Below are 15,684 nucleotides of genomic sequence, written 5' to 3'. Positions count from 1 at the left end.
TATAAATTTGGAACAGAGTTTTCGAAACCAGATTTTAAATTGTAAGGTATTTCCTGGTGCAGACGCAAACCTGACTGAAGACTGTCAATAGCAAGGAAAGCGTTCTGAAAAAGAAAATTTGTTCACATCGAATATAAATTCTAATCGTTGGATACTATTTTACAAAGGTATTTGTGTGGAGTGCAGCCTTGTATGTAAGTGAAATGTGGACGATGAACAGTTCTGTCAAGCAGACAATGGACGCTTTCAAAACGTGGTGATCAATAAGAATGCTGAATATTAGATACGAGGATCGTGTGACTAAAGAAGAAGTACGGAACTAAATAGAGGAGGAAGAGGAAATTACGGCACAACCTTGACAACAATAGGGGTTAGTTGGCAGGACGTATTATGGGGCATCAAAGAGTGAGGACAAAGGGGTTGGGTGATAGTATTCTGATAATAATCATCTGTTGAAATGCTGTTCTACTATTTTATCTATTACTGTAAGCAGTGAACTTACTCTTCCATGCGCTCCTCCACAAAACATTTAAACCAAAACTGAAATCAGCTGAACACCAAATCTTTCAACCACTGTCTGACAACTACTGGATTTACTTTCAACTTTCTATAATTATCACTGGCTAGCCACACATACATACAGATATAAAGAGAACAAAAATAAACAAACATTAGTTTTCAGCATATAATTCTGCAGATTGGCAACGTGTACATAAACAAACCAGAAAGGAAGGGACATGAGGTGAACACACTGTAGTTACGACTTCAAATCAGAGTTTTCGGTAAAACGTCTACAGCTAGTGACAGAAGAAAAAAGAACAAACATGAAAATGTGCTTATGTTCCATAATCTCAGTTTTAGTTCAACCTCCAGCATGTGACCAGGTGAGGCGAAACGTATATGTCCGCCAAAAACTCGATTCACTGTAAGTCATCAGTCATTCACGTAAAAAAAGATGTGAACTGTTTTATAATGTGCAAGTATCACACATCAAAACAAAACTGAATCATTCTAGATTCCACCGAAGATGCCTTAAATTAAAAGGCGAAAGGCGCATTGAATCAGTAAAGTTCACTGGATAAAGAAAAAAAAGTTTGTTACTTACCAAAGGAAATAATCAATAGCTGTAGATATTTAGTAAATTATATTTTATGACATACCAGCAAATTAGTTTCGGTTTAACTTCTCATTCCACATGCTATTAAATGCTGTTTAAAACAATTCATCAGTCCCTTCTGAAAAACTGTAATTACTTTCACATCTCGGTAGATAAACAGATTTAGGATATTTATCATGCGACGAATTACATGACTTTTCACAAGTTATCGTTTGCAAAAAAAAACCACGTTTAGATTTCTTGAACCGTTTACGAAATTTGCGGTTGATACAACCACACGGCTTACGACGAGCAGGGCGAAGTACCGGTCGCGCTGCGAGCAACACGCGCGCGGTCACGGCACAGCCCGTCCGCCGACATATCATTCAATATCTCGAGAACGGTGATAGCTATCGATCTGCTCTCACCTTTAAAAACAATTTCGATATGTTGACTAAATTTCATATGCAATAATATATTACCTAAAATGAACTGTACGCAAAGTCCACGCAATGCGTTTTTACCTCTGCACACTCATTCAAATTTCGTGTAAACGTTTACGTAAATGCGATACAGCAAGTAACCACGACGAATAACGAAAAGAAATTCGGTCCTTTATCGAGAGAAGATATCAGGCTGTAACATGACCAATAATCAAATTTTTCTACCGAATAGTTTCCTTGGATAAGTATTTCATAGCTGGCGCCGCGTCCGCGCCAGCGGTTCGGCGAAAGTTCGAGTGGCCCGGGGATCCGTACCTGACGTCACGCTCAGCGCGTTGTGTGATTGGCGGCGCGCACCTGGAGCGCGGCACGCGGCAGCGGAAGCGGTTCGACATGGTCAAACCGCGACGCAGAGCCCGCCCCGCCTTGCCGCTGACGCCATTTCCATGGCAACCACGCCGCTGACGCGCGGTTTTGACGTGCGGCAACCCTAGTGGGAACCGGCCTTTAAGCAGTCGGCACACGGACCGTGCCGTCGAACGTCAACATAGAACGTGCTGAATCCAATGTGCTGGTGAACGCTCTGAAACGATGCGACTTGTGCATACGGTAAGTGGGCCCCAACGTGGTATACGCGATCACAATGATCTCCAGCGGCAGTTGCGGGATGTTTCTAGTTTGTAAATCACACTGTTTGCTAAATGGGCACGCGTAAAATTCCCACGTTAGCTCTACTAAAACGCACATGTCCTCCATTGTCCATATGCTAGTCACGTTGTTCTATATGTAATATACACAAACAAAAACTTCAATGTCCATGTACACGTTTTAAGACGAAAAGGAAAGTACCATGTCCAACCAATAAGCACACAGACTTACAAACGTTCCATTACAAACGCCGCGATCCAAATTTGCAATAGCTCTCCACATAAGATAAACATTATTTCATCATTCCCACATTATAGAATAACGCCAAGGTCATCATTACTTGATCACTGTTCCTACCTAGTAGCGGAATCCTTGCAACGTGTGAATTACGAAGCGTAAAAGGAAAAGTAGCTAAATATCTTTATACAAGTAGCGCAAGCTGTCCTGTAGATTAAGCCAATCGAACAAACTCACTGCTCAAAAAATGTGAACTTCTATTTAAATAACATCAAATATTATCGTAAATACTTACATTAAACTAATAATAAAGCATCAGAAACTATTAAAAACGCGAATGTTAGGAAAAAATTTGGTGTGTGGGGTTGGAGACGCGAACCCCGAATATCTCATTCAAGTCGTTCATGAATCAGTCATGCTACTCACTACCCTGTACCGACAACCCGTATAGTGGCGCCAATATTAGCATGTTGCTAATTGCCAAACGATTTAATCGTAGCTATGTTACTAATTGAAATTTAATTATAACAAATTGTACCAAGAACAAAGCGTTTCTGGTGGATCCTCAGTGTGTCCTTGCCTTCAAATGGCATTATCCCATAATACCCAAGTTACAATAATTCTTTTGCCACGAATATGATGTTTCTCATTATTTTACACCAATGAATCACACAGTTATAACGTGTTTTCGAGTGAGTCTCAATTTGCTGGTGCTCAGAAATGGCATATATACGTATAAGCTTGAAATGAATGCCAATATGGCGCCTCACAACTCCGTGCTGAACGGAGATGCCGTGCGTGTGATGTAGGTGGCGTTGTGCCACCTGATTCGTCAACGCTCAGACTCACGCTCAGAATATCTGACATGCTAGATATTGCTCTGCACGTTCGGAAAGACTCACGAGTGTGCTATTCCACGCTATGACATCAGAAACTCGGCACGCTCAACGCTCAACGTTCGGATGCACGGTCCGTGTACCGACGGCTTTAGTCATTCTTTCAGTACACTGTGGTGGCGGCGTCATCTTCTCCTTGAGGTAGAAATCTAAGAATTATTAACATATTGCACCCCCGTCAGCAACTGTGACAGACTAATATATTGAAAAATGCGCCTCAGTTGTGAAATTAGGGGTCAGTTTCGACTGTTTACACTATACTGGTTAATAAATGATATCGCCATGCTAGTTTTTGCGATTTTAAGCATGGTATCTAGATACTTGTCGCTGCATTTGACACTTCGGCAGGTAGAAATCTAAGAATTTTTAACGTATTGCAGCCCCGTCAGCGTATTTCTCCTTGAGGATTCGCTCGCTGCGTTATAAACAAGCAGCTACGACGTAGCGCGGTGTGCTCCGTCTCGAAATCGAACCAGCGACCCTCAGACTCAGTGTCTGCTGGCAGTGCATCAACCCCTTGGTTCACAGGTGACCCATTTGGTGAGGCATCTTCTGCGTTGACCTATTGGCGCGGTATCGACACCTCCTTCTATCGAGCACCATAGTGGCTAAGCAGTTGACATCCGCTGACAAACCATCGGTCCGTCCGTCCAGGGGACGTTCCTTCGTGTCTTCTTTCTCCTCTCGAAGGGCCTCCCTAAAGGACCCCCTTACACCCGTTTTTTGGTGTTTTTGCCAATGTCGTGAAGTTTCCAGGCCGCGACTGACTCTTCAGTCGTTGATCTACGCTTCTCACGTTGGGCAGAAACGTGACCAATGTCGACAAACGTGCCGGCTTTCCACTGTTTTACCTCTACGCTGGCGTGCTAGTTATTGCCCTGTCGTCCTCCTCCACATCGTCAGATAAGTCACGCACGTGAGTTCAGTATGCTGACAATTCTTGGAGCATATGTAAGTAGGCTGTTTAGGTTCTTATGTTGGTAACGCCACGTACCGCACTGTATGAAAATCACCGACTGTGCTGTGTGCAGTCTGTGGCTGATTTCCATTGTTGGAATTTTGCTATTGTAGTGTTGGGCAGTTGGATGTGAACAACGCGTAGCGTTGCGCACTTGGAGGTGAGCCGCCAGCAGTGGTGGATGTGGGGGAGAGATGGCAGAGTTTTGAGAGCGGACGATCTGAACACGTGTCCATCAGAAAAAGGAAATCTGTAAGACTGGATGTCATAAACTTATATATATATATATATATATATATATATATATATATATATATATATATATATATATATATATAATGAGTTTTGAACACTATTAAGGTAAATATATTGTTTGTTCTCCATCAAAATCTTTCATTTGCTAGCTATGCCTATCAGTAGTTAGTGCCTTCAATAGTTAGAATCTTTTATTTACCTGGCAGTATTGGCGCTCGCCGTATTGCAGTAGTTCGAGTAACGAAGATTTTTATGAGGTAAGTGATTCATGAAAGGTATAGGTTATTGTTAGTCATGGCCATACTTTTATAGGGATTATTGAAAGTCAGATTGCGTTGCGCTAAAAATAATATTGTGTGCCAGTTTAGTGTTGATCAGCATAAGTAAAGAGAGAAATGTCTGAGTATGTTCAGTTTTGCGCAGCTGTTTGAAAATCAAGTAACGTAAGAGGTTTACCAGCACAGTCATTTATAAATTTTTCTAAGGGGATGTTTCACATTGACAACTGATGTGCGAAGAGCGTTGGTCGTTGTTTCCCTTCGAATCATTGCCCATCTGCTCGTTCGTTGATCTGTCGTTCTGCTGCCTGCTATGCACAAACTCCGCTGGTCATTTGCCATCTCACGTGAGCTACGTAAGCAATATAGATGCATGTGCTGGCTTCCCTAGTTCGACTGCTGGCGCTTCCGAATATTGTTGCTTAAAGTGGACCATGGACCTTGCCATTGGTGGGGAGGCTTGCGTGCCTCAGCGATACAGATAGCCGTACCGTAGGTGCAACCACAACGGAGGGGTATCTGTTGAGAGGCCAGACAAACGTGTGGTGCGTGAAGAGGGGCAGCAGCCTTTTCAGTACTTGCAGGGGCAACAGTCTGGATGACTGATCTGGCCTTGTAACACAAACCAAAACGGCCTTGCTGTGCTGGTACTGCGAACGGCTGAAAGCAAGGGGAAACTACAGCAGTATATTTTCCCGAGGGCATGCAGCTTTACTGTATGGTTAAATGATGATAGCGTCCTCTTGGGTAAAATATTCCGGAGGTAAAATAGTCCCCCATTCCGATCTCCGGGCGGGGACTACTCAAGAGGACGTCGTTTTCAGGAGAAAGAATACTGGCGTTCTACGGATCGGAGCGTGGAATGTCAGGTCCCTTAAACGGGCAGGTAGGTTAGAAAATTTAAAAAGGGAAATGGACAGGTTAAAATTAGATATAGTAGGAATTAGCGAAGTTCGCTGGCAGGAGGAACAAGAATTTTGGTCAGGTGAATTCAGGGTTATAAATACAAAATGAAATAGGGGTAATGCAGGAGTCGGTTTAATAATGAATAACAAAATAGGAGTGCGGGTAAGCTACTACAAACAGCATAGTGAACGCATTATTTTGGCCAAGATAGACACGAAGTCCACGCCTACTACAGTAGTACAAGTTTACATGCCAACTAGCTCTGCAGATGACGAAGAAATTGAAGAAATGTTCGATGAAATAAAAGAAATTATTCAGATTGTGAAGGGAGACGAAAATTTAATAGTCATGGGTGACTGGAATTCGGTGCTAGGAAAAGGGAGAGAAGGAAACATAGTAGTTGAGTATGGATTGGGGGTAAGAAATGAAAGAGGAAGCCGTCTGGTAGAATTTCGCACAGAGCACAACTTATTCATAGCTAACACTTGGTTCAAGAAACATAAAAGAAGGTTGTATACATGGAAGAAGCCTGGAGATAGTGACAGGTTTCAGATTGATTATATAATGAAAAGACAAAGATTTAGGAACCAGGCTTTAAATTGTAAGACATTTCCAGGGCCAGATGTGGACTCTGACAACAATCTATTGGTTATGAGCTGTAGATTAAAACTGAAGAAACTGCAAAAAGGTGGGAATTTAAGGAGATGGTACCTGGATAAACTGAAAGAACCAGAGGTCGTACAGAGTTTCAGGGAGAGCATAAGGGAACAATTGACAGGAACAGGGGAAAGAAATACAGTAGAAGAAGAATGGGTAGCTTTGAGAGATGAAGTAGTGAAGGCAGCAGAAGATCAAGTATGTAAAAAGACGAGGGCAAGTAGAAATCCTTGGGTAACAGAAGAAATATTGAATTTAATTGATGAAAGGAGAAAATATAAAAATGCAGTAAATGAAGCATGCAAAAAGGAATACAAACGTCTCAAAAATAAGATCGACAGGGAGTGCAAAATGGCTAAGAAGGGATGGCTAGAGGACAAATGTAAGGATGTAGAGGCTTATCTCACTAGGGGTAAGATAGATACTGCCTACAGGAAAATTAAAGAGACTTTTGGAGAAAGGAGAACAACTTGCATGAATATTAAGAGCTTTGATGGAAACCCAGTTCTAAGCAAAGAAGAGAAAGCAGAAAGTTAGAGGGAGTATGTAGAGGGTCTATACAAGGGCGATGTACTTGAGGGGAATATTATGGAAATGGAAAAGGATGTAGATGAAGATAAAATGGAAGATACGATACTGCGTGAATAGTTTGACAGAGCACGGAAAGACCTGATTCGAAACAAGGCCCCCGGGGTAGACAACATTCTGTTAGAACTACAGACAACCTTGGGAGAGCCAGTCCTGACAATACGATCACACCCGACAGATCATTTGCTGGTAGAAAGGTACAAGAAAAAGTGTCTCAAGACATTTTAATCTGTGTATTATGCTATTAGAATATTTAATTATTTCATTTGTTGGTTGAAAGAAATGCAAATGTAGTATTCTCCCATGGCCAAATTAATTTTAATACATAGCGATGATTAAAAATTCGTGGCCTTTCCAGATCAAAGCTATATACGTATGTGGTGTACTAGCTAATAGAATCTTGAGCTTTCTCAGAACAATATCCTGAAAAGCTATATTTATTTCTGAATTTATTTTATTGAACAACAGGAAAGTAGGGCAAATTTACTTCTTATGCTTGTCTCAAACTTCATCAGTTCTTTGCCTTGGTAGTCTGAGGACCGCAGATCCATTAGATAAACCACTTAATGAAGTTGGTACAGAAACGATTTAGATTCAGTATTATTGCATTTTCTCTGCGTTTCTTTTTAACAGCTAGAAAACTCTTAAGAAAAGAATTTGTAGTCTGATTTCTATAGCCATTAGTTATACATCAAGATCAAATCGTGAAAAAGGAGTAACATTATGTGACAGTTGTGGGAAGTAGGCACGTTTATTCCTATATATTACATGCACAGCTCCCCGTAAAACAGTGATATACGTTGCTTTCCCATGACGGGACCACTTTCTCTGTTATGGTGCAGTGTTGTAAAAGAAAAGGTTAACACTACGTCTGTTAAGGCATTCAAAAATAGTTATGCGTGAAGCAGACGGTGGTAGCAAAAGGATAAACATAGGAAAGACAGACAATGACCTGAATAAAGAAGAGAAACAGAATAGTATACACATTTGGCAGCGTCAACATATGGGTATGCTACATCCTTTTCTATTAGTAGATGCTGCAGTTATCCAATTCTAAAAGACACTGTAATCACATTATCCCGATCCTTGCCAATATCTGTTCCGTTCAGTACCTGACACATACTTAGCATGGATTAAGAAAATATCGTTCTTGTGAAACGTAACTGGTTCTTTATTCACGAGAAGTAATGACGGCTGTCAACAGGGGATCTAAAATTGATTCCAGTTTTCATGATTTCTAGAATACTTACGATGACATTCATCGCAAGTGACTTCTAATCATATTTGTAGTATCGTCGCAATTTTAGCGCTGGATTTGTGGTCTCCTGTCGGAATGATCACAGTTCGTAGTGACTGATAGAAAGTCGTCGGTTACACCACGTGAGTGTTATACGCCTTCTGCTATTCATAATCTATTCAAACTATTTAGCAGGCAATGTGAGCAACCCTCTCACATTCATTGCAGATGATTCTGTCGTTTACTATCTAGAAAGTCGCCAGAAGATCTGAATCAACAAGAAAATTATTTAAAAGAGGTATCTGCATGGACGAAATAATAAAGTGTGAGGCTATCCACACGAGTACAGCACTAAAAGAGGCATGATTGGCTGGTAATTCCCAAACTGCTTAACTGTATAGGTTCTCTCGTCCTTCGTGCACACTTTCACCTTTCCTTTTGGAACTATTAGAGCCATTTTTTATTTGTGTGTCATATATTTAGGTGACTGTAATGCGTGTGTGTGTAGAGTGTGGTGTCACGTTCGAGATGAAGAGTGAATGGAGATGGTGAAGACGTGAAGGCACGCAGCTCACTCCTGTCGAACAGCACAAAGGGGTTTGCCGATCTTAACCTCCTCTTCCGACAGACGGATCACCTTCAGCAGCGTCTGTGGCCCTCATTCCGTGAGACACCGCAGACACTTTTGTAACTTGATCGAGGACATTGACGAAAAACTTGGTGATCACCATTTTTACGAAGCATCCAACAGCGCGAGGCATAACAGGGAGGTTACACGATAAATCACCCATATTTCAAGGTTGCCAATTCAGCTAAATGCCTGTGGACTTCTATTACACAGAACCACAGTTGTAACGGTCACGTAGAAAATGTTGCGAGGAAGGCGATCCAATGACCACGTTTTGTTTATAAAACGCATAGAACGGGCAACAGATCTACTAAAAGACTGCTACATTGCTCCTTCCTGTCCTCATCTGCACTATTGCGGCGCCGTATGGGATCTTTACCAAATAGGGTTGACACGGGACGTCGAAGAGTTCAATAACGGGCATCTAGTTTTCAATTTTCTAGAAAAATGGAAGATAGTGTCACGGAACTGATACGGCTGTTGGGTTGGCAGTCATTAAAACAAAGGCGTATCCCGTATCTTTTCACGAAATTTCTATCACCAACTTAGTGTTCACAACGCGAAAATACCTTTTCTGACCATCACCTGCATAGGGAGTAAAGACCACCATAACAAAATAAGAGAAATGAGAGCTCGCATGGAGTTCATTTGACCCTCGTGCTATTCGAGAGTGTAACGGTAGAGAAAGGGTTTCTTCAAACTCTTTACCAAGCACTAAAGTATGAACTACAGAGGAATCACATAGATTTAGATGCTGATTCCACTGTGCTTTAATCATTTATCTGATAATCCCAATCTGCGCATCGGTGACGAGTAAGTGAAGAAATTATCCTTCTGCGACGTAATACCTCTTGAGTTGGTGACACTTCGCTCTCATCTTCAGGCTGTGATGGCTTCGGTTACACAGCTTGAGGCTGCAGTGGATGGGCCACTGTTGTTGGCCGGCCGTGGGGATCCAACGGTCGTACAGCAAGTCCGAGTCCTCCGATCAGTCCTCACCGGTGACCAAGTGCTCGCACTACATCTACATCTACATTTATACTCCGCAAGACACGCAACGGTGTGTGGCGGAGGGCACTTTACGTGCCACTGTCATTACCTCCCTTTCCTGTTCCAGTCGCGTATGGTTCGCGGGTAGAACGACTGCCGAAAAGCCTCCGAGCGCTCTCGAATCTCTCTAATTTTACATTCGTGATCTCCTCGGGAGGTATAAGTAGGGGGAAGAAATATATTCGATACCTCATCCAGAAACGCTCTGAGGTTGACCCCCCACCTGTTGTCGAGTGGGAGGTCGTCCCGGGGCGAAGCAGGCGGCGAAAGACTTCCCAGGCGGCCGCACGTAAGGCCTCTGCTGTTTGACAAACAGGTTCCAGGTGCTGTTTGTGGCTGACACTGTCGCTGAGCCAGATGCTGTCACTTATCCTGTTTCAGGGAAAACCACTCAGCCTGCCAGATCCGGGTGGGGTTATGGGTAGTCGGGAGCTCAAATGTGAGGTACGTTATGGGGCCCCTTAGGGACTTGGTTGACAAGAAAGGTAAGAAAACCAACGTGCAGTCCGTGTGCATACCGGGTGGTGTCATTCCAGGTGCGAAAAGGGTCCTCCCGGATGCCATGAAGAGCAAAGGATGCCTGCTCACGTCGGTACCAATGATGTGTGTCACTTTGGATCAGAAGAGATTCTCTCTGGTTTCGAGCGGATAACAGAAGTGGTAAAGGCTGCCAGTCTTGCTTGCGAGATGAAATCAGAGCTGACCATATGCAGCATAGTCGACAGGACCGATCGCGGACCTCTGGCACAGAGCCGAGTGGAGGGTCTGCATGAGAGGCTCAGACGGTTCTGCGACCGTGTAGGCTGCAGATTCCTTGACTTCCGCCAAAGGGTGGTTGGGTTTCGGGTTCCTCTGAATAAGTCATGTGTCCACTATACGCAGGAGGCGGCTGCATGGGTACCAGGGGCTGTGTGGCGTGGACTCGGCGGTTTTATAGGCTAGAGGGTCTCGGGAAAACACAAGAAGGGCTTCAGTCACAAAGGGTACAGGCCGAACAGGAAAAGGGCGTAGATACAGGAACCATCGGTATAACAGTTGTAAATCGTCGTCGCTGTGTTGAGAAAGTACCATAGCACTGAGGCTCAAATCGTTATAGGCACCGAAAGCTGGCTAAAGCCGGACATAAGCTGAGCCGAATTTTTTGCCAAGAACCTAACGGTGTTCCGAAAGGATAGGCTGAACACGGTTGGCGGAGGCGTGTTTGTTGCTGTAAGAAGTAGTGTAACTTGTCGCGAAATTGTAGTAGATACTAATTGTTAGTTATTATGGGCAGAGGTCATTGTTGGCTACCGGAATAAAATAATAATTGGGACCTTTTACCAACCTCCAAATTCAGATGATACCGTTGCTGAGAGGTTCAAAGAAAACTTGAGTCTGATTTCATCCACGTTCCCGATTAAAACGATTATAGTTGGTGGTGACTTTAATTTACCCTCGATATGTTGGCGAAAACACATGTTTAATTCCAGAGGTACGCATAAAATATCATCCGAAACTGTGCCAAACGCATTCTCTGAAAATTATTTCGAGCAATTAGTTTATAACCCCACGCGAATAGTAAACGGTTGTGAAAACACACATGACCTCTTAGCATCAAATAATCCTGAGTTAATAACGAGCTTCAAAACCGATACAGGGATTAGTGTAGACAGGGTTGTCGTAGCGAAACTGAATATTGTAATCCCCAAATTCTCGAAAAATAAGCGAAAAATATACCTATTCATAAAAGCAGATAAAAATTCACTTGACGCATTCCTGAGAGACAATCTCCACTCCTTCCAAATTAATAATGTAAGTCTAGACCAGCTGTGGCTTGAATTCAGAGAAATACTATCGGCAGTAATCGAGAGATTTATACCAAATTAATATAACAAACGACGGAGACGATCCTCCTTGGTGCACAAAACGGGTCAGAACACTGTTGCAGCAACAACGAAATAAACATGCTAAATTTAAACAGACGCAAAACCCTCAATATTGCCGATCTTTTACAGAAGCTCGAAATTTAGCGCGGACTTCAATGCGAGATGCTTATAACGGTTTCCATAACGAAACTTTGTCTCGAAATCTGGCAGATACTATCGAAGACAGTGCTGCCGAAGCAGACTTACTGAACACAGCCTACCGGAACAAAAGAAGAAGAATATTATAACATTCGAATCGAGAACAGCTGCCAACATGAGTAACGTAGAAGTAAATATCCTCGGAGTAGTGAAGCAACTTAAATCACTTAATAAAAGCAGGTCTTCTGATCCAGACTGTATACCAATTAGGTCTCTTTCGGAGTATGCTGATGCTTCGCTCCATACTTAACAATCATAGACAACCGTTCGCTCGACGAAAGATCCGTACCCAAAGACTGGAAAGTTGCACAGATCACACCAATATTCAAGAAAGGTGGTATGAGTAACCCACTTAAATACAGGCCCACTTCGTTAACGTCAATATGGAGCAGGATTTTAGAGCATGTATTGTGTTCGAACATTATGAATTATCCCGAAGAAAACTGTCTATTGACACACAGTCAACATCGGTTTAGAAAACATGGTTCTCGTGACAAACAACTAGCTCTTTATTCACATGAAGTGTTCAGTGCTACTGACAAGGGATTTCAGATCGATTCCGTACTTCTGGATTTCCGGAAGGCTTTTCACACTGTACCACACAGCCGGCTTGTAGTAAAATTGCGTGCTTATGGAATATCGTCTCAGTTCTGTGACTGGATTTGTGATTTCCTGTCAGAGAGGTCACAGTTCGTAGCAACTGACGGAAAGTCATCGAGTAAAACAGAAGTGATTTCTGGTGTACCCCAAGGTAGTGTTATAGGCCCATTGCTTTTCCTTATCTATATAAACGATTTGGGAGACAATCTGGGCAGCTTTCGTAGGTTGTTGGCAGATGACGCTGTCGTTTATCGACTAATAAAGTCATCAGAAGATCAAAACAAATTGCAAAACGGTTTAGAAAAGATATCTGAATGGTGCGAAAATTGGCAGTTGACCTAAATAACGAAAAGTGTGAGGTCATCCCCATGAGTGCTAAAAGGAATCCCTTAAACTTCGGCTACACGATAAATCAGTCTAAAGGCCGTAAATTCAACTAAATACCTAGGTATTACAATTACGAACAACTTGGAAAGTACTCGTAGAAAATGTTGTGGTGGAAGGCCAGCCAAGGACTGCGTTTTACTGGCAGGACACATAGAAAATGTAACACATCTTCTAAGTAGTCTGCCTACACTACGTTTGTCCGTCCTCTTTTAGAATACTGCAGTGCGGTGTGGGATCCTTAACAGATAGAACTGACGGAGTACATCGAAAAAGTTCAAAGAAGGGCAGCACGTTTTGTATTATCGCGAAATATGGGAGAGAGTGTCACAGAAATGATAAAGGATTTTGGCTGGTCATCATTAAAAGAAAGGCGTTTTTCATTGGTACGGAATCTCCTCACGAAATTCCTATCAGAAACTTTTTCCTCCGAATGCGAAAATATTTTGTTGATACTGACCTACATAAGGAGCAACGATCACAACGATAAAATAAGGGAAATCAGAGCTCGTACGGAAAAATATAGGTGTTCATTCTTTCCGCGCGCTATACGAGATTGGAATAATAGAGAATTACGAAGGTTGTTTGATGAACCCTGTGCCAGGCACTAAAATGTGATTTGCAAAGTATCCATGTAGACAGATGTAGATGTAGGCCACCCAGCTAGCCGCTCGGTCTAACGTGCTGCTTCCCCAGCGGGAAGGTGTACTGGGCCCCGGCACGAATCCATAAGGCGGATTAGTGTCGAGGTCCGGTGTGACGGCCAGCCAGTGGTTGGTTTTTAAGGTGGTTTTCCATCTGCTTCGGCGAATGCGTGCTGGTTCCCCTTATTCCGCCTCAGGTACACTATGTCGGCGATTGCTGTGGAAACACTGTCTTCATGTACGCTTACACAATGTTTACTCTTTCACGCAAATAACCCTCGGTACGGTACGTGGGTGTGGGGGGAGGGGGGGGGGGGGAGGAAGCCGGTGGGGTGGCTGGACTGCTGTGGCCGGTTGTGGGATTGTGAACCACTGATGACTACGGGGGGACGAAGCCCTTCCGTCGTTTCTAGGTCCCCGGTTCAATACACAATACAATACCTCATGTGCTCTTGAGAATATACTGTCACATTTGTCTGTTGTATGGTATTTATTCTTCAGCAACATGCGCGTCTGTGGTCTTTAGATCCGTTAACGTTCAAACGGCTGTTGTAAATACAAGCTGAGTATTCGCAGATTAGACTTTTCAGAGGTAATGGGACAGACACGTTGCCGTACTTCAAAATAATTTCTGATTGGTTTTAGGCACTCTAGCAGGGGTAGTTCTGTAGCTGGAGCCGGCGATCCCTTTCTGCCACAACCCAATAACCGGTAACAGTGATCCTAGTGCAGTTCCGTGGTGACACGTGCCTGCACAAGGTGTTATGTACTGGGGACGCATATGCGCTGACAATTATCGTCTTTGATTACTCAGCTGCTGTCTACCTGCTAGAGCCTCTATTGACAGCCCCGTGTCGGTACAGCACAAGTATCCTATGGAACTGTGGGAATGATTGAATAGGAGCACTCTAGTTTTCATCTCATTACGGTTTTCACTTGAATGGGTCTATAAAAATTCATCTAAAAGTAAATCAAATACGTCTCTATCTGAATGTGTCTTTCTCTTTGTCTAAATGATTTCTTCCTCTATTTCCATTGTACAGGTAGTGTACAAACCATGTGTACATAAAATATCCAAATTCTTGTTCAAGACTTTCATTAAATACTTTTCTTCCTCACAAACAGTTTACAGCTAGCTGATGACAAAGGTATATTTAGTTCCTATCGAAATATTTCACTCAGAGGAAAGCTCGTAATTTACTATACCCACAACATACATGAGCGTAGAAATTAAGTACAGCCACAAAATTGTTTCAAGGCTCGATACAGAATGACTGAAAGCCCTTACTCTCCTCTTCCAAGAAAACCTTTTGCTTGTATCGAAAATTTACCGGTTAAAACGTTATTCACATTCAAAATATTCGCTTTCAAGAACGTTCCAATGTAAAAACATGTTTCATTCATTAATCCAGCATAATAACTTTGAAGTAATAGTTCTTCTGTATTCTACAACGTATACGTTTACTGAAGTAACACGTTAGTTTGTAAATTATTCAAATAAGAAAATGTCAGTTTGCAGAAAATTCTTGGTAAACTCTGGGAATACCAGTGGAGATTAAAAATTTTCCTTTCATAAAAACTATTACCTCACCAGTTTCTAATTAGACTGCTGTTGGTGAAACGAAGTTACTTCCCTGTGTATTGTATCATTGTATCTTTTTTATATTTTTTGTTACCATACAAAATGTGATGGTTTTGTGTTTCACCATTTTGTAAGTTATGTAATACGCCCGTTTATAGATGGGCGTTTCGGAAAAATATGCAGTAAATGTAAAAAATTATATGTCATTTCTGAAGTCTGTAACTAGCCATTAATATGCTATATCTTAAGTTGCGCATTTCCAAGCTCGGTGCTCGGTTGTTGTGTACCTCTTAAGTTTAGTATTTGGGTGTAATAATTTTCGTCTTCCATCATTTGTCATACAATCTTACTTACCTACTTAGTAGGTCGGCATCAGATACCTCAGATTGTCTTTGGCTTCAACCGTCAGCCACGTCCATCTTCTTCGGTCCATGCATTCTTCTCCAGCTGGTCGCACTGTAATCGTATCCCCTCGGATTCCGTCGATCCATCTCAGCCGTGGTTTTCCTCTCGCTATTATAGTCTGATGTCCGC

Source organism: Schistocerca piceifrons, chromosome 7, assembly GCF_021461385.2.
Source record: "Schistocerca piceifrons isolate TAMUIC-IGC-003096 chromosome 7, iqSchPice1.1, whole genome shotgun sequence".
Classification (NCBI taxonomy): Eukaryota; Metazoa; Arthropoda; class Insecta; order Orthoptera; family Acrididae; genus Schistocerca; species Schistocerca piceifrons.
This window is presented reverse-complemented; position numbering follows the sequence as displayed.